The following is a 20,370-nucleotide window of genomic DNA, read 5'->3' as shown; positions in this document are numbered from 1 at the left end:
CTGAAGAACTGAGCTTTACATTTAATTTAATTTGAATTGATTTAAATGTACATAGCCACTTGTGGCTGGTGATTACTGTATTAGACAGCACAGTTATAGACTTTCCCCTGCAATATTTCATTTGGGCAAAGAAAGGGAAAGTAATATTTTTGGGAGCTGTTGCAGACATGATGCTAGATGCTTTCTCTTGCAGAATGATCTTGTTTAATCTCCACAATTTTGAGGAGTGATCTGGGGGCCAGAGAGAGGTTAAGTAACTTGCCGGAGGTTGCATCACCAATGAGGGAAGGGATTCGAGCTCAGATCTGGCCCACCCAAGTACGGCCTGCACATTCCACGGTTGAGGAGGCTCAAGATGGACTTGAAGGGTTTAGATTACAGCAGCAAAATGAATTGCAGGCCAGGAAATATGGCTTTGTGGTTAGAGAAGTGGGATTATTTTATTTCAAAAGAATACTGAAAGAGCTATTCAATCTTTAGTACTAAATTAAAAGATTTTTTTTTTTTTAAGAGGAGAATGGCTGAATGTCTCTGTCACCATTAATGAGAGCTTCATTTTATTCTGGTTAACAAGTGGACATGGAAGAATGTGACAAAGGCTTAGTTCTGACTCTGGGGGCATTTCTCTTTGGATCCCAGTGATCTTGGTTGGATTTCAGGTCCCTGTGAGGCTGACTCTGTGGTCCTGGGGAAACTGGACAGCTGGGGCCTTAGGACACTGTGTGTAGCATTTGGGCTCATGCATCAGGATTCCTATCTTCAAATTATTTGGTGATCTCAATATTGGTTGTTAGCAAAAATACACAGTGGAGACAGTCTGTTTGCTTGACTGCTTTTGAGGTAGAGCTATCGCTAAACTCATATCAATCGCAGATTGATAGAACTGTTATGCAATTTTCTGCTCCACTTACCTGTGGGAATGAAACAATTCCTTTAAAACCCACCATGTGTTCACATTTAACACTAAAAGTAATTTGCATTCTATAGATTTGAGAAAAATTTCTTCTCTTGCAAAGATTTGACAAACCATGTTGACACATAATTGCCAACAGATGGTTTTTTAAATGTAATGAAATGAAAATGGTCAGTACCCCATGTGTTAGATTTTGCAGTTTTCCAAAGTAAGCACTCATTTTTGGCATGACATGCTAGTTAAGAACACAATGTTTTTATAGCTCAATTACACATTTTCTGGTGAATTCAGTATGGCATTTTGTTTTTCCATCAGTCACGTAAGACAGGACATTTGCCATTCCAAGAATGAATTAACACTCTCCTTGGTGATCTATAAACTGAGATGCAAAATAAACTACAAATTGGAACTATTTTAATTTTTCAAGTGAAGAGTATTTAAATAAAGCTTGAAATCATAAACTTTATTCTTTCCTCTTTGAGGGGATGCTGTATTCATTACAGAGTGAAATAAAGAATTTTAAAGGTTTTTTTTTTCTGTCAGTAATACTTAGAATCTTATGTTCTTCAAAGAAAAATCCATAAAAGCTGTTAATATTTGTATGCCATGAACTTCCTGGAGTGACGGATTTATGAAACTATGGCACTAGTGTTCATCAATCAAACTTGCATAGAGTGTGTTATCAGGATAAACCAAAACCAGTTCCTCATACCACAGAGGAAGGTTTCTGCCCACAAAAGGCAGCCTAGATAACAGGACATTCTGTTGTTTCCCCTCCTCGCCATTCTTTCCACAGCATGTACAGCAAGGCACACATACGATAGTGAGAGCAAATAGAAGCACTGTTAAGTGAATCCCCTGACTAACAAATAGACAACTTAGGATACATAAATATATCCAGACCAGGTTGGTTGAGTTCCTTGGATTGTCGTGATGCAGTGGGTGGATCTTCAAGTTAGGAAGCTAATCAAGAAAAGCTGGATTTGTGGGGGTTCAGGAGAGTCAGCAAGTTGTGATAACAGCAAAGGACAGACTGTTCTGGGCGGACAGGGTAGCCTGAGTGAATGAATTATAGGGAAGACCAAGCAGAACAGCAGTGAGTCTGGCTGGAGCGGTGCCAGTGGCTGCCTGAGGTAAAGAAAATAGGTGGAAGACTTCTAAGCCCAGCAATGGGCATTTGTTCTTAGAGGCTTCTCAGAAGTTCCTGTACACCTAGGCTGAAAAGAGCTTACCATGCACAGGGTGAGTTGGATTTTATGAGCATTATTTTTTTTTTTGAAACACAGTGCTAGTGCACAAATGGTTTTCTCTTCACTGGCAAATAACAGAGTTATGATCAGGCTTTAGAATAAGGAGGTATTATTGTTGGCTACAGTGAACTTCTAACTTTGGATTCTTAAAGGACTAATAGGGATGTCACAGTGCAAAGAGCTCTGGCCTGAGAGCCAGAAGGAATGGGGCCTAGTCCCAGCTCAGCCACCCAAACTGGCTCAGTCTCTTCTGTGTCCAGTGGTGGGCGTGGGATGAATTACGCTGTAATCAGAGGGAACTGCCAGTTTGAAACACTGTGATTTTATTCTTTTTTAGCTGTGCAGAGAGCCTTGCTAAGTTGTCCTTCCTTTGGACTAATCTCAGTAGCATCTTCCCACCTTCTGCAAGAAGACTTGTGCCCTCTTAAGAGCATGCAGGTATCCTACGAGGCCTTATTACCAGATATTTTAGGCTTTCAGAAATCTAAACCCCCAAAAGATCAATGGTTTAATTGATATGCATATTGTCTGAACTAAATGAAACAATCAGATGTTTGAAAAATCTAATTAATGAACTGACTCATACTTTAAATTGTGAGTAAGCTGATGCAGCAGTCAGCATAGGCAGCCTAGCCTAGCCTAGGATATGTTGCAATAACAAACAAGCCTCAGGACTTACAGTAGCAAAAGTTTATTTGTTGTTCTCACTATGAGTCCATTATGGGCTGGCTGGGGCTCCCACGGGACAGGCCGATGAAGCAGTCTCTTCTGGAGCATTTCTCACTGCTGTCATGGAGAGAAAAAGGGAACTGGGTAAATCATGCTTAGGCTCTTAGAGTTCCTGTTACTTCTGCCCACTGTTTATTGGCCAAAGCATGTCATATGGCCACGCCTGACTTCTTCAGGAGGTGGGAAGGTACAGCACTGTCATGTTCTCCAGGAGGCAGAGAGCTGAAATCAGTTGGAACAGCACAAATGCTTACCACAGCAGTGACTGCCAACCTAACCTCGGCATGAGCAGAGTCTATGGTATTAGTTTGCTGGGCTCATAACAAACTACCATGGTCTGAGTGGATCAAACTGCAATTTATTTTCTCACAATTCTGGAGGCTAGAAGTCTGATATTAAGGTGCTGCAGGGTTGATTTCTTCTGAGGCCTCTCTCCTTGGCTTGCAGATGGCCATGTTCTCCCTGTGTCTTCACGCGGTCTTCCTTCCTTGCGTGTCTGTGTCCTAATCTCGTTTTATAAGGAGACAAATCATATCGGATTAGGGCCTGCCCTAAACACTTTATTTTAACTTAATTTCCTGTTTTAAAACCCTCTTTCCACATACTGTCACATTCTGAGGTACTGGGGGTTAGGACTTCAACATATGAATTTTGTGGGGACACAATTCAGCCCATAACAGATGTGTTAAAATTAGAGCCTTGTTTCATTAATTGGAGCTATAACCATGGTGGTAATGAGCAAAACTTTTTGATACGTTTTATCCCTGTACTGGTGCCAAAACTCTAACGAGATTACTTTTGCAAGTACATAATTTTTTGCTATAACATTTAGGACAGATCTAAAGAGATTCTATGATTAGACTAAAAAATTAAAAATTTAATTGCAGACTTGTAGAGGGTTTTCCTAATTCATCTCATTACCTTAACTCTCTTTAAACACATTAGCTCCTCCAGAATCCTGAAGACTGATTTACCTTTTTACCGGTTTTAATATTTTTCCTGTGATATGTGTTAGAAAACCTTAGACTTGTTATTTTATTTATGTTTCTCTGCTATTACGCATTGATCTAGGCTTTGAGCTCACATCAGAATCCCTGGAGGGCTTGTTAAAGCAGACTGCGGAGGCCGCTCTCCAGAGACTCTGGTTCAGTAGGTCTGGGATGGACCCAGTTCCGCATTTCTGACACATCCCCAGTGCTGCTGCCACTGCCAGTCCCGGTCCAGGGACCAGACTTCAGGAACCACTGGTACAGGAAGTTGCAAATGGAGCAGTGGGGGAACCCGCTTCCTATGTTTCCTTGTCTTTGGGGGCCCATGTAGGAGGTCCCAGGAGGCAGGAGGTTAATGTCTACAATTTTGGCACCTTCCAGTCCCAGGGAGACAGTGAGCAAGGGAGTCAGAATCGTGAACGAGGCGTTGTCTAACCAGGGCTAGCTCATTTGTATCTCTTCACCCTACACAAGCCATGTAATAGTACCCGCTCTGTGCAAGGGCTGCTTCCTCTTGGCCCATGCTTCAGTCATTTTGTTTTTGTTTTTAGAACAGAGGGTCCTGGTAGAACATTCTTTTTACCAGTTATGCCAATTCCACCCAAGTCTTGAGAGGAAAAAAAACTTACCCAGTCCTTTTTCTGTTTCCAACTGTGTTGCTTTTCATAAACAGAAACTTCCTGGGCTGAGTGCTAACTGTGAGCACTTCTGCTTTGGGACTCGCAGAGCCCCTTGCCAAAGCACGGCACAGTGGCCTGCGCTAACCTCTCTTCTTGATTCCCTGGCCTCCTATTTGGGACGTACGGCTCAGGCCATGCCATTAGGACGGGAGGGTCCCAACCCCCCCCAAGGAGCAGTGAGAGCCGGGGAAGCCACAGCGGATATGTCCGGAGAAGGTGGCTGAGGCAGACACTGCTCTCTGTTACCCAGTATCCATGCTTCTGTTCTTTCTTACTGAGACAGTCTGAATGTTTATATTCCCCCAAATTCATATGTTGAAATCCTAACCCCAAAGGTGATGGTATTGGGAGGTGTGGCCGTTGGGAGGTGATTAGGTCATGAGGGCAGAGCCTCATGAGTGGTATTAGTGCCCTGAAAGAAGAGGCCTGAGAGTGACCCCTCATCCCTTCCACTATGTGAGGACACAGTGAGAAGGCACTGTCTGTGAACCAGCAAGCAGGTCCTCGTCAGCCCCTGTGCCTGCTGGTGCCTTGATCTTGGACTCCCATCCTCTGGAACTCTGAGCAACACATGTCTGTTGTTTATAAGCCACCCGGTCTATGGTGTTTTGTTATAGCAGCTGGAATGGACTGAGACACTTAATGAGCAGACCCTGGCGTTGTTCAAGGTGGTGATGTGCCCAGCTAAATACTGCATTCGTGCTATGGCAGCTAGGGGCTGCTGTGGGACCTGATACTGGCCAATGACACACAAGAGTTACGCCAGGGGCTTCTGGGAAAAGCTTTCCAAAAGGCCTGGCTCAGCAGGGTGTGTTATTGCTCTCCTCCTTCCTCCTTCCCTTTCTTCCATGCTGGGATGCAGGTGGTAGGCTTGGAGGTGCAGCGGCCACTGTGCCACCACGAAAGCCACCCGTGAGGAGGTTGGAGCCTCCTTAATGGCATCTCCAGCAGCTGCCGCGCTCCACCCTCCCTCTTGTGTGAGAAAAACAAGCCCCTGCTAGACTCAGGCCTCTGTCAGATTTCCTGTTACTTGCGTGGGCTCAGCATGGAGTCTGAGGAAGAAGAGAAGTGACATGTGAGCGTTGTGCCACTGATGACTGTGAGAGGGACGCGCAGAGCAGCAGCCACGTTAACCACCATTTCCTGGGCACTGACCCCAGGTCATTCTGCAAGTGCGGCATCTGAGGTTTAGACGGTTTTAGCACCATGCCTGAGTCACACAGCCAGGAAGGGCAGAGCTGGGACCCACCAGGTCTGTCCGACCTCCCCAACCCTCATCGGGACGCTTGGCCCCTCCAACTCTGGCCCTAGGCCTCTGTTCTTTGGTGTCTGGAGCTGGGCTCAAGGCTCCTGTCCATGTTTGGGGTCCTGGCTCCCACAGCTTCTAGCTCCATCCTAAGGCAGGGTCCTCTTCCCAGCAACCTCCTCACCCCTTCCCTGGTGGACACAGCTGCTCCTCCGGGCCGGGCTGGGGTGGGAGCCCTCTCCTGTCCGGTCACCCTGCAAGACGGTGCCTCTCCACACAGGCTGCGCTGCCTTCTCCTCCTTTGCCACACCATTGGCTCATAACTGCATGTGTGACCAATAAAACCACAGGATTTTTCTCATAAACTCTGTCAATTCAGATTTCCCCACCTCCATTCTATATTTGGCAATTGGCCTATTTGATCTAATGACAGTTTATTTTTTAATTTATTCTAGTTTAACTTTATTGGCTTGGGCCTAGCCATCATCTCCATTCAGGTGATGTGAATTGTGGGCCTGTGGCCCCTCTCATTGGTGGTCTCTCCCAGGTATGCGGCTTCTGAACATTTGGTGAGCACATCTGTTGTGCCCTCAGCCAAACTATTGATTAAAACGTTTGACGCAGAGCCCTGGGGCACACCACCTGAGACATCCATGTCGATTAGCATCAAGCTGTCAGTCAATCATCTATAATGTGCTCGTTCAGCCACCTGGGAATTGATCTAATTGTGTTTCGACCCTTGGGTGTAACCCCAGAGGCTTTGGGCACATGCTGATGAAAATTGAGGTCTCTCAGGAGCTGAAGCATATTCCAGAAGGGCTAGGATGTCATCAGATCAGCCACTCTGAATGGGCACAGATAGTTGAGACCTGGACTCTGTAATTATGTGAGTGGTTTACTCCCAGCAAAGGCCTAGTCCTCAGTTGGCTCCTTTTTGCTACTCACACAGGTCCCTGAGTCACTTCCCCTCACCAGCAAATTTTAGTAAACTCCTGGAGAGTTGGGATCAACTAGCTTAATATTTCAAGATTTTATTCTATCACACAACGAAATTAGTATGGAGGGATGTACCTTTACGTACACTCTTAGAACTTGTGTTTTAACTTTTTTGTCTCTGTGTCTATGATCTTTTAAAAAAATCAAGTTAATACCTGCAGAGAAATGCCCAGTCTTAAGCCCACAGTTCCACAAGTTTTAACAAATGTGTTATCCGTGTATCTATCACCAGTCAAGACACGATCCCGTTCATCACTCCAGAAAGTCCCGGTGCCTCCTTCCAGTCAGTGCCCTCCCCTCATGTGGTTTAAACCTCTAACACGCTAACAGGTCTTAGACACCACGCAAATATCATCGGGGGAGGAAATACCCTATAAAAATAAAATAAGACTGATACATGTAATTTAAAAATAGGTACAGTTTAAAATTTCTAAACTCCTTTCACGGCACAGGTTACCAAGTGTTTACTACGTTGTTTTCTCACATTTACCATTGCATAATTTTCTTGAATATTTCAGTCCCCTACCATTAAACCATTTATTCTGTGTTGCAACTTGTACATGTAGTATTTTATTTTATTTATTTATTTTTATTTCAGAATATTGCGGGGGTACAAACACTTTGGTTACATACATTGCCTTTGCACTGCCCGAGTCAGAGCTACAAGTGTGCCCATCCCCCGGACAGTGCACAGCGCCCCCATTAGGTGTGAATTTACCCATCCCCTCCTCCCCACTCCCACCTGCCCAATGACGACCCAATGAATGTGACTTCCATATGTGCACATAAGTGTTGATCAATTAGTGCCAATTTAATGGTGAGTATTTTAAAACTAAGTGTGTAAAATTGAACTTAAAAGGGGACAATCTGCCAGGACATGAGTGTCATTAGGTGTGTAAGGACAACTGTCATGGTCCCTGGCTGGCAGAAGCAACCCATGAGGCCTGTAGCCAGCAGAGGAGCACACAGGTGCAGGAGAGAGAACCCGCTGGCTTCCACCTCGTGGTTTGTGTTGGCTACTGTTTACGGAGACCTCACTTGTAAGGACATCCCTGACTCCTGTGGCTGACACACCTGCAGGTGTCTGTGACATGTGAGTAACTGGTGCAGCCTGGCCTTGCAAGTACTAAAGGCTTCTCTTGTTGCAGGAGATGGACTGGACTAGCCCACTCGTCATAGGGGGACAGAGACAACTCTACATAATTTCACTTGGTAAAGACTATTCAACATTTATTAATATGATGATGAACTTAAGAAAATTCAGGGAAGTTCTTCATTCAAGTCTGATAGCAAATTGTGTTTCAGCCATCCTAAGTGATTTGGTGTTAATGATGGTTAATTTTGTGTGTCAACTTGATTGGGCCGAGGGATTCCCTGATCACTGGTAAACATTACTTCTGGATGTGTCTGTGAGGTGTTTCTGAAAGGGACTAGCATTTCACATTGGTGGAACAAGGAAGGAAGATCCACCCTCACCAATATGGATGTGCCTCAGCCAGTCAGTCTATTGAGAGCCCAGACAGAACAACAAGACAGAGGGAGAGTGAATTTGCTCTCTGCTTGAGTTGGAACATCCATCATCTCCTGCCCTCAAAATCAGCTCTCCTGATTCTTGGGCCTTCAGACTGAGACTGAGATTTAAGCCATCAGCTCCCCTGGTTTTCAGGCCTTTTGATGTGGACTGAAACTCCACCAGTGGCTTTCCTGTGTCTCCAGCTTGCAGATGGCAGATCTTGGGACTTCTCAGCATCTGTAATCCATGAACCAAGCTCTCGTAATAAATCTCTTTCTCTATATCTATATATATCCTATTGGTTCTGTTTTTTTGGAGGACCCTGACTAAGACAGTGTTTTGCTCAACTGTGGTTAGGTTCTGCTCAGATCACAATGTAGCTGTGAAGAGATATTAGCAATAATAGTAATACCAACCACGGTGATAATAATAGCAGCCATTGACTATGGCTCACATGCTGGCTGCTGTGCTGAGGAGCTTGTATAGATCATCACAATTAATTCCCACAACAGTACTATTTATAGTTGAAGTAATTGAAGTAAGACAGGTTAAGTAACTGGCCTAAAGAGGTAAACCATTCTAAAAGCAGAATTTGCACCAGATGTACCTGTCATGTAGAGGTACATGGTGAAGTTAAATTGGGCAATTGGAGGTGAATGTAATAAATAAACAATGGAGTTGTCACATGTATGAGTATCTGCATCTAGACATGTTCCTTGATATATCTGGGCCATTTATGGTACTATGTCCTCCTAATGTCCCTAGCCTTCATCAAAAGTCATATTATCTGAAGGTTAAGTCTCCACCTCCCTCTGCCACTCTCCCTCCTCCTCCTTCTCTTCTTATTTCTTCGATTTGTCTTCTATTTTTTTTCTTCGTTCTTTTCCTTTTATTCCTCACTATTAATTTGAGGGTGGATTTGACAAGTTCTATGAAAGAAAATCTGTTGGGATTTTGGTTGGAATTGCATTGCATTTATTGATTAATTTGTAGAGAATTGACATATTTAAGGTGTTAAATTTTAGCATTCATGATTGTGTTAAATAGCTCCACTTGTCTAGATTTTCTTTCATGTTCTTCATCAGCTTTATAATTTTCTTTGGATTTTGTACTACTTTTGTGAGAGTCTTTCCTAGTTAGGTAGCAGATGGTTTTATTTTATTTCGCATTAAGATTGGAATAATCTTTTCCATTACATTTTTTATTAGTTGATTCGAGTCTAAATACTTTTGCTTTTTGACTGTTGATCTTGTATTTGGTAACCTGGTTAAACTATCATTGTATTTATAATAGTGTTTGAACTTCTCCTGGATTTTCTATGTTCAAGTAGGCAAAAATCTTTGGCCCCAAAGATACACTCCCTGTATAATTCCCTTCCCTTGAATGTGGACAGGACCTGTGAATATGATGGGTTAGTCACTGCCATCATTATGTTATGTCTCATAAGACTCAGGGCTAGATGGCTGAAGGACAAGAGTCTCCTGGTGGCTTTGAACAAGTAAGCTGTCACAGTGTGGGCCGAGTGCAGCACCCAGTCCACAACCGTCAAGAGAATGGAAACCTCAGTCCTACAACTCCAAGGAACTGAATTGCGTCAACAACCATGAGAGTTTAGGAGAAGACCCCGAGCTCCAGCTGAGAAAAGAAGCAGGGCTCCACCTTGATTTGGCCTCCTGAGACCCCAAGTAGAAAACAGACTTCTGACCTACACATTTGTGAGGTAATAGATGTGTGTAGTCTTAAGCTGCTAAATTTGTGGTAATGTGTTACCCAGCAACAGAAAGCCAATACATAGGTAAGCAATCATATTGTCTGCAATTAATGGCAAGATTTTTTCTTCCTTTTCAACCCTTATATATTTTATGTTTATTCTGGCTTTATTATGCTGGCTAAAACCTTGGGTTAAATAGAAGAGATGATATTGAAAATCCTTAAATTTTTCTTGATTGTGAGGCAAAACTTCTAATGTACTTCATTATTAAATCTAATGTTTTTGTAATCTTTTAGGACATCTTTTATGAAGTCATGAGCTCTACCTTCTCTTCCTCCTTTGCTAAGAGTTTATTTTCTAATTATGAATGGGTTTTAGAGTTGTTAAATGCATTTTCTATATCTATTGAAATAATTATATATTTTTTTCTTTTTTAACATGTTAAGCTGGTTCCTGCATTGATAGATTTTCTGAAGTTAAACCATCATGTCATTCTGAGAATAAACTTTACATTTAAAAAAAATTCAATACTTTGCCGGATTTAGTTTGCTAATATTTTATTTAAGATTTTCATTATCTTTCTTCAAAGGTTTGATAAAATGACTGTGAAACCACCAAGGATTATTATTTTTATTCCTTTTTAAATAGACCTTATTTTTTAGAGCAGCTTTAAGTTCACAGCAAAACTGAGCGAAGATATAGAGATTTCCCGTACACCCCCAGCCTCTGCTACCATCAACACTCCACACAGAGTGGCATACTTACCACAATTGATGAACCTTATTGGCACATTATCAACCAAAATGCATAATTTACATTAGAGTTCACTCTTGGTGTGGTGCATTTTATGGATTTGGACAAATGTGTAATAACATGTATTCTCCACTGTAGTATTGTACAGTTTCCCTGCCCTAAAAAATCCTCTGTGCTTTGCCTGTTCATTCCTCTCTTCCCTCAATCCCTGGTAACCACTGATTCTTTTAGTGTCTCCAGAGTTGTGCTTTTTCCAGAATGTCATATAGTTGGAATCACACAGTATGTAGCCTTTTCAGCCTTCTCTTCTTTCAGTGAGTAATAGACATTTAAGTTTTCTGCATGTCTTTTCATGGTTTGGTAGCTCACTTCTTTTTTACCACTGAGCAAACAGCATTCCATTGTCTGGAGGTACCACAATTTATTTATCCATTTACCTACTGAAGGTCATCTTGGTTGCTTCCATGTTTTGGCAATTATGATGAATAAATCTGCTATAAACATCCATGTGCAGGTTTTTATGTGGCCATAAATTTTTAACTCATTTGAGAAAATACCAAGAAGCACAATTGTTGAATCATATGGTAAGAATATATTTAGTTTTGTAAGAAACTGCCAAACTGTCTTCCAAAGTGGCTGTAACAATTTTTTTTTTTTTTTTTGAGACAGAGTCTCACTCTGTTGCCCAGGCTAGAGTGCCATGGTGTCAGCCTAGCTCACAGCAACCTCAAACTCCTGGGCTCAAGCGATCCTTCTGCCTCAGCCTCCCGAGTAGCTGGTACTACAGGCATGCGCCACCATGCCCGGCTAATTTTTTTTTCCGATATATATTTTTAGCCATCCAGATCATTTCTTTCTATTTATTTTTTTTGGTGGAGACAGGGTCTCACTCTTGGCTATACCATTTTGAAAGATTATTTTTGTTAGTCATTGACATTTTAAAAAAATTACTGATTCAATTTCTTATTACTGATTATTTTTAAGTGCTTACAGATCTTTTCAGGTTTTTTATTCTTCTTGAGTCAAGTTTTAAAGTATATTTTTCAAGAAAATATCTACATCTAATTATTTATTGTAATATTGCTATTCATAGTATTCTTTCATAAAATTCTAAAATTTCCTATGCCAGTATTTATATTTCCTTTTCATGTTTAGTTTTGTTGATATGTGCCTATCTTCATTGGCTAGTTTTATGAGAGCCTTATCTATTTTACAAGTCTATAAAGAATTAGCTTTTGGTTTTATTAAATCCATTTAGTTATCTTTGCTTTTTTAATTTCATTTGTTTCTGTTCTCACATTTATTAGTTCCTTCTACTTTATTTTGTTTGTTAGTTATACAACTTCTTGAACTGTTCAGATTATTAGTTTTTAAATTTTTCTTCTTTTCTAATGTACCTAATTTTTTCCTCTAAGTTCTATGTTACCTGCATTTCATATGATATATAAAATTTTCTTCGGTATCCATTTCTAAATATGATATTTTATAATTTTTTAAAATGATTTATTCTTTGACTCATGAAAAAGTGTTTCTATTTTCCAAATACATTGGTTCATTATTTATTTGTTTTTGCTTTTTCATTGTTGTTGTTGTTGTTGTTGTTGTGGTTAGAGAACTTGATCTGAATGATACTGAGCTTTTGGCATTTACTGAGATTTCTGTTGTTGCTTAGTCAGTGGTCGATTTTTATAAATGTTTAACTTTTGTAAATGTTTCAAGAGTGAGAGAAAAAAAATGTTCTCTAACGTTGGGTGCACGATTCAATTATCTCAGATTTTTGAGGTCTTAACTTTTTATGATGTCTTTACAGGGTAATTTGTCTTTTATTAGGTCACAGAGCTTTCTGGGTCCCAGACTCTCTCCTAGTTTAATTTTTCGGATCAGAATTCCTGTGCTCTGGGGATAACGTAAATGTGAACCCCACTCCCATAAGTAGAATAGACTTAGGAGTTTGATTTCATGTGAAAAATTTACTCTTTTTTATCCACAGCAGCAAGCAGATGACAAACACCTTTGACACACACAGTGTTGGGGGGAAACATATATCTATGTGTATAGTTTTTCTAGCCTCCTTTTCATGGAGAAGCTTCGTGAGGAGTTCCAAGACTTGTGCTGCATTTATTAGAAACTTGAGAAGCTAATCTCTCCATGAATATTTGGTTGGATGATAGAGATGTGCCAATTATAAGAAATGTATATATTTCTTATATATATGTACATGTAGATATATATGCAACAGTATAAGCTTAGATTTTCACATAGTGTATAACCTAGCATGTGTCCAACACTGCTTTTGAACTTGATAGAAAGACATTAACTGTATATAATATTTTAAAATTATATTTTCAATATTCTATCCAATTGATTATAGTCACTCATTAGGTCACTCAGAGCTGTCTTAGCTAAGTTAGGCTGTACTTGAGAAATTAGGACCGGAAGGAAATTCTTTATTGTCAATTTGTGCCACTGTCCACAGAAACTGAGATCAGTTTTGACTATGACAGATTCGTTGTGCACCAGGTCTAATCTGTGCACATAATAGGTGCTCAAGAAGCTGGCTGGTTCAGAAAGAAGTAAGGCACCGAGGATGGCTGACATTTTTGAGCATTTGATCTGTGCCAGGTGCTGGACTAAGGGCTTCAAGTGGGCTCTTATTTGATCCTCAGGCCCATTCTGTGAGGGAGGAGCAGGTCATCTATTCTGAAATTTGGAGCTTGGCAAGGTTTGGATCCTCATTTACTGTTACTCTGTTGGCTTACACAGTCCAGATGATTTCTTTTGTTGTTCACTTACACTCTACTTCTTATCCTGGACTTGACCTTGAAATGGAAACCAGTGTCGTTGCCTTGAAAGAATAGTTCTTGAAGGTATAAAAATAATTTGTAAAAGTGCTCTCTCTCATTTGGATGCCATTACAGGAATGTTTTTTTCTTATCATTGGAAGTACATCCATAAAGGACAGGACATACTTAGATCTCCTTGTGACCATGCTGTTAGGTCCAGAGCTGAGAGACAGACACACGAAGCCTCATGTGTAGCAAAAGGCTGTTTATTTTTGAGCATCTGGGTGCAGATGGGTGGAGGCAAAAAAGTGTCCACCCTAAGGGAGGGGAATGCCTTGGGTTTTATAGAGGGTTTTTCCAGGGGGAGTAGCACCTGCAGAGATAGGGGAGAGGGGGTAGGTTCGTCCTTATCAGGGGGGATAGGAATGACAGCATGGCTGCAGCTGCCTACGGTCCTGCAGCTGTTTGTGGTTGAAGTTGGATTTATAACCGTGAACTCTCCAGACTCCTGCAGCTTTTGTTTCACAGGCTTTATGATCACTGTCTAAGTATTATGTCTTATACAAACTTTTCGGGTTCCCACCCGGAGCAAACCTAACACATGTGACAGAGGAAGGAGAAGGAAGGTAGGCCAGTCCTATGCTATCAAGGGAGACTGGTCATGGAATAAATGAACAAACAACCAGAACTATAGCTTTGGGTTCACAAAGTGCTGTGTAATGGAGAGAATATGAGCTTTGGGATTAGAACAGGTTTGCGGTAGCGTCCTGCTGCTTGCTGAGGATGTCACCCTGGACACGTTACTTAAGTTCTCTCAGCCTCCATTTCCCTGAGGCAAGAAGGAGCAGAAAAGAAAAAATCTGGTTGCCAATGAAATCTCATCCTATAAGAAAAGGAAGTTACAACAACATGATGTGTTAAATCAAAGCATTGTTGAGAATGCGGATCACTGAAGACAGGACCCTTCACTCTAGCACTGCTGACGATGGAGGGGTAAAGTGGGGGCAATTTGGCCATTGCTCACTCCCTCGTGCACCCCCTTCTCCCGGAATTTGGTCTCTATAAGGAACCAGGACCCTTTGGAGGGAAGATGATTCCCTGCCTTGGGCAGAGAAACCCACAGGACTGATTTGGAGCGAAAGAAGAATGATTTCAAGGACTTCAGAACTGTGCCGAAAGGACGGAGGAGTTGACTGAGAAAGGTTCCCGCCTGCCTTTGGCAGTGTGAACATCACCAAGAAAATAATTATAGTTCATTGAAATAGTTGAATTTGTTAAAAGTTTATAATGACATTTAAAAGAGGGAAGTTACAGTAAAAGGAAGTCATGGCAGAAGAGTGAATGCACTGCTGAGTGTTTAAGTTTGCGTTTTCTATAGTACATAGGAGAACAATATACGTGCGGGCTTTTTATTTCTTCTTTTGGGTTATGTCTATGTACAAACACTGGGGACGAATGCACTCATCCTGTGGTGAGGGAAGGAGAGGAACATGGCGGGGTTTGGCTCTGGCACTGCCAGGCGTGGGCTCTGAGTGTTGGTGGGGGCTGGGTTTGGGGCTTCCTGAAAGGCAGCCGTGGCACCGGCTGGCGCCCTGGAGGCTTGGGCATGCCATGATTGTGCACTCTGGTAACACACCTTCCCTTTTGCTCTTCAGGCCAGAGGATGGTGGCCACTTCCTGCTGCTGATAATCTCTGGATAAACTTGTCTCCCCTTTTTGTTCCTCCAGCATTTTTGTAACCAAGTCTTTGTGTTAAATTCCGTATGTCTGAAACACGCCAGCTGGGTTTGGTTTTCCTGATTGGACATGAGCGACACAGCGTGCCTCTTTTTTGGCCTATATTATATAATCTTGGGAAGGTATTTGAAATAAGTAGTACTGTACTACATTTTCATGTAACCTCAGGAAGGCATAGCAAGTAAAGAAATAATTAGGAAATTAGGAAATAATTGGGTTGATATTTTACTTTTAATGGTTTTATAATCATTGTGTGTGTTTTGAAGTGTTCAAAATTTGGTAAAACTAAACTTTTAATTGTAGCTTAAATCATTATAGTAATTTCAGTTTATGATCATTGCTTGAATGTGTAAGAATATTTGATTTTCAAAGTTTTAAAAATTAAACTTGTATAATTGTTTATATTACATTATATACATAAATTTTAATATTTATTTTATATTTCTATTAAAAATTATATTTTATAAAAGGTTTAATAAATTGAGCATTAAACAAAATACAAATAATAATGAGTGTTCTTTTCTATGGCAAGCCTCTTAAATGTAAAGACTGTAATCACTTTTGTGTGTATGTATAGTATTGGAGATATTTGTGAGTATTAAATAAATTATGGTCTGAAAAGCAGGACATAAACTTTCTCTTTAAGTAAATACTCACCTTGTGTTGTCTTTTTCTTTCTGAACGGCTCAGAGCTGTTTGGCCCATCCTGGATGTGAGGGCCACCTTCTCCAGGACTGAAGAGCATCGTCCCTCTCCTCTCCATGGAGCGGATCCTAGACTCTTGGGTCTGATGAAGAATGAATGTCACTTGCCCTTGAGGATGGTCACATTTGTGCCAGTTGCTGACAATTGGGGCTCATGTGAAGGGCGATGAGAGTCTTCCCAACAGGTACCGTGAGGGAAGAGAAGAAACTACGGCTTTGGCCAGGCCAATTATAGGGCTGGTGGCAGAAGCCAAGAGAGCCAGGAAGGCCAGCAGAAGGCAGGCACCCTTGCACTGGGAGAGTGACCTTCCAATGGGGCCTTGGCATATGGAGGCAGCGCCAAGCGGGTGGAGAGGGGAACTGCTTTCCAGGAGCCATGATGATTGCGGCCCTGGCCGGGCATGGTCCAAGATGTACATTGTGGGGCTTTCACATTCTTCTGCTAGTTACTCGGCAGCCCAGAGGACCGTGGCTGCTGACAGAGAAGTCCTGGTGCTGGCTGCGTCAGTTACCAGTGCCTGATGACATATTGACTATGCAGCAAGTTCATCCTTACTGTTATTTTCAAACAAAACTTTGTCTTTTCCATGACAACTCCACAGAAGCTGAGAAGAAAAAACACTTTAAATAAAGCAAGTAAAACAGAAATGGGGGTGGTTTATTTCAGAGAAAAGTGAGCATAGTAAGCATCACCTAGACAGCTTGGCGAAGAATGAGGAATGTACAATGTAGCTGGATGGCCTTCCTTTCCCAGTCAGTCAGAAGGATGGTACACAAAAAGTGAGGAGGGAGAATTTTCACTGTCTATTAGGATAAATAAAGATTTAAGTGGAATTTGACTAAATGTTTGGGGCAGGGAGAGGATCTCTAACAGTAGAAAACTGTAGGAAGCTCAGTCATCATGACTGGATTGCTTAACATTAGTCTAATATTTAAACTGTCCAGTTAAGATAACTGAGTCCTTTTTAGTACTATGAGTCTATAATTACTTTCTTTCTTGCTGGAGAACAGAGAAAGTAATTAAAATACTGTTAAATTTTAGAGAATAAAATGCAAGAGTAAACCTTTGCTGTATTAAGGATAGAAATGTGTATGCTACTAATAATTATACCCCGTGCTGGAGTGGTGGGGTGTGAACCCAAATATTACTTTTATAAAGGATGATACAGCAGTATACCATCTATTCATGTGTCAAGCATTTATTGAGAGCCTGCGATGTACCTGTTCCAGGCATTAGGAAATAATGTGGTGAGCAAAACAGATGAGGGGCTTGCCCTTACAGAGATCACACATTAGTGGGAGAGGGAGACCTTAATCAAATAATCATACATACAACTGCCTAATTGCACATTGTGATAAATCCTTGAGGAAAAAGTTCTGGAAGAGGTAAACTAGTGTGGGGGTGGGAAGCTTATTGAGGAACAGACTTTTAAGCTGAGATCTGAAGCAAGAGTAAGAGACAAAGCAAGGGTGTGGGGAGGGGAGAGTGTTCCGGGTAGGGGAAACAGCCTGCACAGAGCCCTGTGGTGGGAAAGTGCCTGTCTGGAATGCTCAATGCCTGTCTGGAGGAGCTCATAGAGGGCCAGCGTGGCAGGAGCAGGAAGGGGAAGATGAAGTGGACAAGTGAGAAGGAATTGGATACTGCTATGACTGGAATGTTTATGTATCCACCTCCCACAACAACACATCCAAATTCATATGTTGAAACCCAATCCCAAATACAATAGTGTTAAGAGGAGCTCTCATGAATGGAATTAGTGCCCTCATAAAAGAGTCCCCAAAGGAACTTGCTTGCCCCTACTGCCAAATGAGGTTAGTGAAAAGACTTCCGTGTATGAGGAAGCAGGCCCTCGGGCCCTCATGAGACACCAAATCTGCCAGTGCCTTGATTTTGGACTTCCCAGCCTCCAGAGCTGTGAGCAATAAATTTCTGTTGTAGTTACCCAGTCTAAGTTATTTTGTTATAGCTACCTGAATGGACTAAGACAGATGCGAAGTCCCAAAGACCCTATTAGGATTTGGCCTGTGTTCTAAGAGTGATGTGAGGCCACTCAAATGTTTAAGTAGAGGCATGATGTGATCAGGCTATCTTGAAGGGCTCACTCTGGCTGTCCTGCTGTCCATACGGGAATGGGCGGAGTGGATGCTGGAAGCTCAGTAAGGAGGGTCTGATCACAACACTGGGCACTCAGTCAGCGTGGGCCTCTCCCTCTCCCATGCTGTCCACCAGCGTGGAGGACATCAGGTTACACAGTATTTGTAAAATGACCGTTCCCAGCAATTCTGTGCACTGGCCCCATGGTAGGACTTTGAGGGGCTTCTAAGGTTTCAAAAGCACCCCAGGAGTGCTAAATATTGTTGTTATTATTATTACTGACTCAAGGGGGATGAGGCCTCCTAAATCACAACTACCATATCCTGCTACACTCCACATGCTTTTTGGCCATCTCCTCTTGAGTTCGCTCCAATGTTAACTCCCCTTTCCTGAGAACATGATCCTACAGAGCCTGAGGGACTATGGCTTTGAGCCATATCTTGATACTTAATACTTTACAAAATTCACTTGCATTTTCCTCTTACTGACCTGCAGAAATTCTACTTACATCATTTGGGGATTAATTATGAATTTTGGGGAGATGTCCAGGTAAACTGATATGCTGTCTTTCAAACATTAATAGTGAGAAGTGAAGTTATTTTTCTCTGGTGGGATTATTAGTGGAGCTATTTTTTTTTGTAGTGTTAATTTTTCAGTACAAATAATATGGCACCAACATTCTGGAAATTAAAACTAGTTTTAAGGGATCTGAGTAAGATTTAGGACTACATGTATCACTACATCTTAGATTCAGCAATCAAAACAGTTTATTTTGGGATGAATTATATAAAAAGTACTTTGTTCTTCTCGAATTAAAGAGATATTCTTATCCTATCAAATGATACCAAATTCGCTCTCTCTGCCAACTCGGGGCCTGTGGAGGCCTGCAAGGATAGGACTTCTAAAACAGTAAATGTGTCTGGAAGGCTGTGGTCCAAGGCCATTTTTGCTGGCTGTAAGTGGAATCTCTGGAACCAGAGGGAGCACACAGCTCTTCTAGAAATTGGAGGTGTTTATGCCCAAGATGAAACTGAATTATATTTGGTCAAGAGATGTATTTGTGTGTGTAAAGAACAATGTAGTGACTTCTGGCAGCAAAGTAAACAAAACCAGAGCAATCCAGGGAAAGGTAACGTATGCCTATGAAAAGAGTAGTGTGGTTCATGCCAAATTCCAAAGCAGGCTTTCTGCTAAGGCCATTGGGCACAGAATCCATGTGATACCATACCACTTAAGGATTTAAATTCATTGAAAAGTAAATAAATAAAGTTGTAGGTTTGTTCATTTGAAAAAAAAAAATCAAATTTCTATGTGTTGGAAGAGTCAAATAGTGGAACATGGAGCTTTGAGGTGAGGGTAGCACCTTCGGGTCCTTCTTTCTGACCTGCCCTGGGCAGCACACAGGCAGCCTATCTGGAAGGTCGTTCCACTTGCTGCCTGCTCAACTTCCCCAGAGCATCAGTGATGGGCTGTTCTGCCCTCCCCAAGGGATCTTTGATGGGGGCTCAAGGGTGTCCTTTCTAAGGTGATGTTCCTGGCACAGGTAAGAGCCATCTTGGGAAGAAAACTAATCAGATCAAAAAGTTGAGCATCTTGAAGTAAGGACAGTGAGAATAGGTCTTGAATTTTATGAAGAATCATTGGAAGAACTGGGATTATTTAATCCACAGCAAAGAAGGCTAAAGGTAGGTTTGATCTGTTCTAGGCCTAGGAAGGATTAGGATGGGATGAGTTGTAGGGGACAGGGCTGGGCAATAGGATTGAACTAAGGGATCTCAGTGTCCTCAGCAGGAATATAGACTCCAGTAACATCTGTTGTGCACCTCAACAAGAACCAAGGACCAACTCTCAGCTCTTGGAGGCAGATTTTCAGGAGTGATGGGGAGGTGTTTTGAGGGCATCCTGAAACCACACCATAGGGACCTCTGTAATCAAGTGGAGAATGGTGGAGTTTGGGAAATCTGGATGACTCTGGTACATGAGGAACGCTGGGGTGGGGGCTTAACTCCCATCCTTGGGAAGGTCCCCACCTGCATACTCAATGTTGGAGAATTCTCAGATGGTGGCCTGCTTATAAGTGGCTCCTCCATTGTGCCCTGTTAGGAGGGAGGGATGTGTTGATCAAGATTGAGTAGAAATGTTGTTGAAAACTTGTGCATTAGGCTAAAAATAAATTATGAGACTTAAATGCTGCTTGGAAATCCTTCTTTGTTTCCCTAGTCAACTTTCCCTCCTGTTCCTTAAGAGGAATACTTAATATTCATTCTTCAT

The 20,370-nt window shown here is 41.8% G+C and overlaps 1 pseudogene; it reads left to right on the top strand.

Annotated features, from left to right (window-relative positions):
- The first annotated feature begins 16,415 nt into the window (after positions 1-16,415).
- LOC138385777 (large ribosomal subunit protein eL33 pseudogene) lies at positions 16,416-19,342 on the top strand (annotated as a pseudogene).
- The last annotated feature ends 1,028 nt before the right edge of the window (positions 19,343-20,370 follow it).

Source organism: Eulemur rufifrons, chromosome 7, assembly GCF_041146395.1.
Source record: "Eulemur rufifrons isolate Redbay chromosome 7, OSU_ERuf_1, whole genome shotgun sequence".
NCBI classification, from domain to species: Eukaryota; Metazoa; Chordata; class Mammalia; order Primates; family Lemuridae; genus Eulemur; species Eulemur rufifrons.
This window is presented reverse-complemented; position numbering and strand designations above follow the sequence as displayed.